We start from the raw sequence: 6,000 nt of genomic DNA, 5'->3' as shown, positions 1-6,000 counted from the left end.
GATCAATTTTAGTTAATATTTTATTAAACATTTAAACAATCACATTCATTAAATGGAGGCATAATGAAGTACCTAAGAATTGGGCCTCACATACTATAAAGATGACATTTTTTCTACCAGGACTGGGATTGTAACTAATAGTCTGGGTAACTCTGTTGCACTGTGTGGGAAGGGGAAGCTTGCTTCCTTGAAATCAAGAAATTCATGTATGTTCCTTAGACCTAAAATCGATCCCCAGCACTAGAAAACACCCTATTCATATACAATTTACATATATGTGTTATATTTATATACATATGTTGACTCCATAGTGTGTTAAGTGTAGTTATTTTATTTTTGTTGTATTCATGTATGGACCATTTATTTTATTGACTATTATAGCACATAGAACATTGATTACATAGGCTATAGGTCTACATACGTATTCTACTTCATAACTGACACCCATAAGATTCACAGTAAAGGAAAACATGTGTCACCATCAGCTTCTTACTCCACGATTCATTGTTTGGCAGCACTGGCAGCTGAACTCATGGCCTACAAGGCCAAATTCATGAATGGTTGAGTGTAAACATGCCATCCTCGGGCAAATTGAGCTGACAGGTTGTTCCCAGGACCTGAGAATGAGCCCCAGGAGCGAACGAAATAAGAACAGATTGACATGCAGATGACAATATGCCAATAAATATATATCTTTATAGAGTGCCACAGATGTCTATATATTATTCTGTTATATGGACTACATTCCTACCAGTTCCTGGGTATTTCTTATGCGTCCATGTAATTAATGTTATTGTTTTCATCCTGAAAATATTAATGAATGCACACAGTGTCCTGAAATTATTGTGTTCCTGTAAGTAATAATTTTCTTTTAATGATTCATAAATATTAAATAAAATCAACCAGCCTTCTGATATGCTGCTGTTTAATTTTATAGGATCATCATTCACAAACAACTCATTCAACTGTGACATTGACAAAATTCCACTGTTATTCCTTTGGATGGGAACCAGTTTATTAGTTCCCCCTGCCATTGGTTGGTGTCAGGACGGGGATTCGAAATGAGAGCCTATGTTGCCATGTGGGCCTATGGCTTCCCTGATAGTCTGCCAGCCATCAGCAATGCAAGGTGAAGTACCTTTTGCAACAGTGTCATTCAGACCCAGAAGGGTCACTGTGCAAAGGAATAAAACATAAAAGGCCACATTTTTTTCTGTGCATTGTTTTCCCTGCAACACTTGGGTCTAGGATCACAGAAGCACCTGTGTGTCAAGTGGCTGCACCCCATCCTAGCGTGATCGAAGCTGAGGCAGACTTGCCAAGACCTGAGTTCAAGCCCCACGCTGAGAAAAGAATTAGCTCCCTGGCTTGCAATTCACAGTTTATTCATACAGGCTTTGGATTTGAACTCAGTATCTGGGTAAATCTGCAACAATGTGGATAAAACGGAAGATCACCTTAGATGAAGATAAAAAATCAGGCCTGTTCACTAGTCCTGAATTCAAGACCTAGCCCTGGAATACATATTATTTATATATATTGTAAACATAGGATTTATACTTACCTATAGATGTTCAGTCCATACATGTTTGGTGTGGTTGTTCCTTGTATCTTTTGTTTTATTCATTTATTTACCATTGATTTTACTATGATGAAACCCATTCTGTTTATTACATTGATGACAACCTATCACAGAACATCTAGATTTGTAGAAATGTTCTCCATCATGCCTGACCCCCAGGATTCTCAGAAGAAAGGAAAAAAAGTTTCAAACTCTCCTTCTTACTCCATGATCCACTTGTTGGTAGTGCTGGGATCTGACCTCAGGGCAGAGCAAAACCAATTGGCCAATCAGTCAAGGTGATCATATGAGCCTGTGAGCAACTAAGGAGTGTGGCCATTCCCAGAATCCGACATTGATGCCCAGGGTGGTCCACTATAGTCATAAATTCATAATTTAAACATAGGATCTATATTGACATACACGTGTGGACAGCATCTTGTGTTCAGTGCAATTATTCTCCTTATTTTGCCTCTAATTCATGGAGGTAGTGTGTATTTTAATAAGTATAGTGACAGGTATAACTGTGCTGACATGGATGACAACCTGCTCCCATGTTGACAGGGTTGTCTATGCATTCTCCATCGTTTTTGAGACCCAGGACTTTCACAGGAGAGGATAAAAGGCACAACGACTGGTTTCTGACATCAGGATGAATATTTGGTCAGTGCTGGGATTTGAGCTCAGGTCTGAGTAACTCTGTTGCACTGTGGGGGAAGGGGAAGCTCACCATCTTTGAAGACTAGAATGTCAGGCCTGGTGTAGGGCCTGATTTGAAGCCCAGCACTGGACAAAATAACAAGCCAACCTTTTTTAAACATAGGATTTCTCTTTACCTACAGATGTGGTATGCATCTTGCATTCAGTGTAGTTATTCGTTCTATTTTTGTCTTATCCATGGATGTATTGTGTATTTTATTGCATATGGTGACAGAAATAACTGTGCTGACATGGATGACAACCTATTCCCTTGGCTAAGAGTTGCCTTTTTGCATTCTCCATCCTCAATGAGACCCAGGACATTCACAGGACAGGAAAACATGTGCCACCATAGGCTTCTTACATCAGAATGAATCTTCTGGTAGTGCAGGAATTTAAACTCAAAGCCTAGCATGCCCAATTGGTGAATGGGTCATGGTGAGCACACCAGGCTGTGAGCCACTAAGGAACTAGGCCATTCCTGGGACCTGAGATGGAGTCCTGGTGGGGGGCCAATATACTCATAAATTCATAATTAAACAGTGGATATATATTTCCAAACATGGATGGGAGGCATCTTGCGTTTGATGTAGTCATTTTCTTTGTTTTCTGTATTATTCATTGATGTATTGTGTATTTCCTTGAGTATAGGATGACAGATATAACTGTGGTGAACTGGATGACAACCTATTCCCATGAGTATAGAGTTGCGTATACATTCTCGTTCCTAGCTGAGACCCAGAACTTTCACAGTACAGGAAAACAGGTGCAACGACTGGCTTCTCACATCAGGGTGAATATTTGGCAGTGCTGGGATTCGAACTTTGGGCCTAGGACGCCCAACTGCCCAATGGGTCCACGTGATCACACCAGACTGTGAGCCACTAAGGAGCTGGGATCGAACCCCAGGGAGGCCAAAGTAGTCTTCAATGATCATTGAAACAGGAGATGTATATCAGGAGATGTATATTCACATCCGTGTGTGGACTGCATCGTACATTGAGTGTAGTTATTCTCTTTATTTTGTATGCTATTCATGAGTGTATTATGTATTTTCTTGAGTATATGATGACAGGTATAAGTGGGCTGACATGGATAACAACTTATTCCCATGGCCACAAGGTGGTCCAAGCATTCTCCATCCTAGCTGAGATCTAGGACTTGCACAGGAAAGAAAACAGGTGCAACGATTGACTTCTGAAATCAAGATGAATCTTTTGGCACGGCGGGGAATCTGAACTCGAGACCTAGCAGGACCAAGTGGTGAATGAGTCCACATGAGCACACCAGCCTTTGGGACCTGCAATTGAGCACCCCCCAAGAGGGGGTAGCGGGGAGCACAACAGTCATCCATTCATAAGCTGAAAGTAGTATGCAAATAAGTACACTTTTGTATGGATTAGGAGAGATGGTAACCTGTGGTGGAATCCAATCTGTGTGACTACCGATTCTTGGATCTTTCCTGATGCTTCCATTTCATGACTGTGCTGATTATTGTCATGCTTCATCAACTGTTCTTTACAAATAATCAATACCCCATGAGTCTTGCCTATCATTTTCTGCTTGTATCCTGCAAGAACTACTCATTCAAGGATGAGATCGATCACATTCCATGACTCATCCCAGGTCCAGGAACAAGTATCTCAGGATCTCCCGCCATTCCCTCTGCATAGGGGGGGTGAATTCAAGCCTCAGGCCTGGAAAAGATATTCCTTATATACTTTATTTTTGGTCCACTCGTGGGACTGAACTCTGGGCCAGGGTACTGTCCCTCAGCTCTTCTCCTCAAGGCTAGTGCTCTACCTCTTGAGCCACAGTGAAACTGCTGGCTTTTTTTTTTCTGCTTATGTGGTGCTGAGGAATCGGGCCCAGGGCCTCATGCATGCACGGCAAAAGCTCTACCACTGTGCCACCTTCCCAGCCCTCCATATATATATTTTAAAGATAGGATTTATACTCCCATACAGATGTTCAGTCCTTATTGTGTTTGGTGTGGTTATTCATTTTATTTCTTGTGTCATTCATTTATTTAGAATTTATTTTATTGATTCTGATGACACCTATACCATTTATTACATTGTTTACATCCTATTACATCACATCTAGATGTTAGATGTGTTCTCCATCATGCCTGGCAGTGCCAGGATCTGAACTTAGTGCCTAGCAGGCCCAATTCATGATTGGGTGAGTTTGAGCATGGCAGCCTCTAGCCAATGAAGATGTCGGGTAGTTCCCAGGCTCTGAGAACGACCCCCAGGTTTGGCCAAATCAGCGATACATGGATAGGCAGATGGAGGTATACAAATATATATATATATATATATATATATATATATATATATATATATATATATATATATATATATTGCTAAAGGGTTCCATAGCTGACTGTCTATGATAGAATAACACCTACTATGTCCCTACCAACTCTTAGGAACTTATTATACTACAATTTAAGGAATATAATTCTTTTCATGCTTAATAAACTATTAATTAAGCTCAACCAGCCTTCTAGGATTATTGCATCTAATTTTAGCATCGACCGATGTATAAACTACTCTTTCAATCAGTATTCCTATGCATAGGAATGAGTCTCTTGTGATCTCTTGTGATTGATGTCAGGACTACGATTTGAACCCTGGGCCTATGTTGACAGGTTGGCCTATGGCTTCATTGATAGCCCACCAGCCACCAGCAATGGCAGGTCAGGTCCACTTTGCAGCTATGTCATTCAGACCCAGGATGGTCACTGTGCAAAGAAAATAATCGTAAACCCCAGCTCTCTGCAGCTCACCACTTTTTGTGCTTTCCAAATTTTTTCTTCCTGAAAGCACTCTGAGCCCAGGATCCCAGGATCGGCTATGAGTCCAGAGAATGCACCCAGCCAAGGGAGATCCAAGCTGAAGTAGAATTTCCATGACCTGTGTTCAAGCCCCATACTTGGCCCCAAAAAACCTATATATATATATATATATATATATATATATATACACACACACACATACATACATACATATATATATACACATACATACATACATACATATATATATATATATATATATATATATATGTATATATAATTTAACTAAATTAAGAAAAATAAAGCTCCCTGGTTTGGAATTTCTGCCAGTTTTCTTTTCTAGCCTGGGGTTTGAACTCAGGGTCTTGGTAAATCTGTAGCAATGTGAGCAAAGAGTGGCCATTACTTGAGTTCAAACCCCGTGCCAACCAAAAATGAAAAACTAAGTCACTGACCTCGTCAGGAGGAGGAAGTTGTGAAGATGGGAGGGAAGGGAAGGTAGGGGGAAAACACAGGAGGAGTAAACAATGCTAAATAGGAAATGTACTCATTAACTTGCTCCTGAACTGTAACCCCTCTGTAGAACATTTTTACAATAACAGAACATAGAAAAAAAGAGAAACAACATAGTTCTCAGAGAAGCACTTTGCAGGTCAGGGAAGGATGTTTGAATAGCTGTACAAAATTCTACACTGCTTTTTTTAAATGTTCAATATGGAACTGAATAAACATAACTGATTCCATTAAAAAAATTAAGTCACTGTCTTGGAACTGGGGCTAGTATTTCTGCCATTGCTAGTTTCTGAGCTCACCATCCAGGTAACTCTTTTGCACCATGGGTGAACACAAAGCTCATTGTCCTTAAGGTAAAGAAATTCAGGATAGAGTTCCCTGGGCCTGAATGAAGGCCCTGCAATGGAAAAAATATTTCTATACA

The sequence above is a fragment of the Dipodomys spectabilis genome, unplaced genomic scaffold, assembly GCF_019054845.1.
Source record: "Dipodomys spectabilis isolate Male_0828 unplaced genomic scaffold, ASM1905484v1 ptg000129l, whole genome shotgun sequence".
In the NCBI taxonomy this organism is placed as follows: domain Eukaryota; kingdom Metazoa; phylum Chordata; class Mammalia; order Rodentia; family Heteromyidae; genus Dipodomys; species Dipodomys spectabilis.
The sequence above is the reverse complement of the archived record's forward strand: the minus strand, read 5'-3'. Positions refer to the sequence as shown.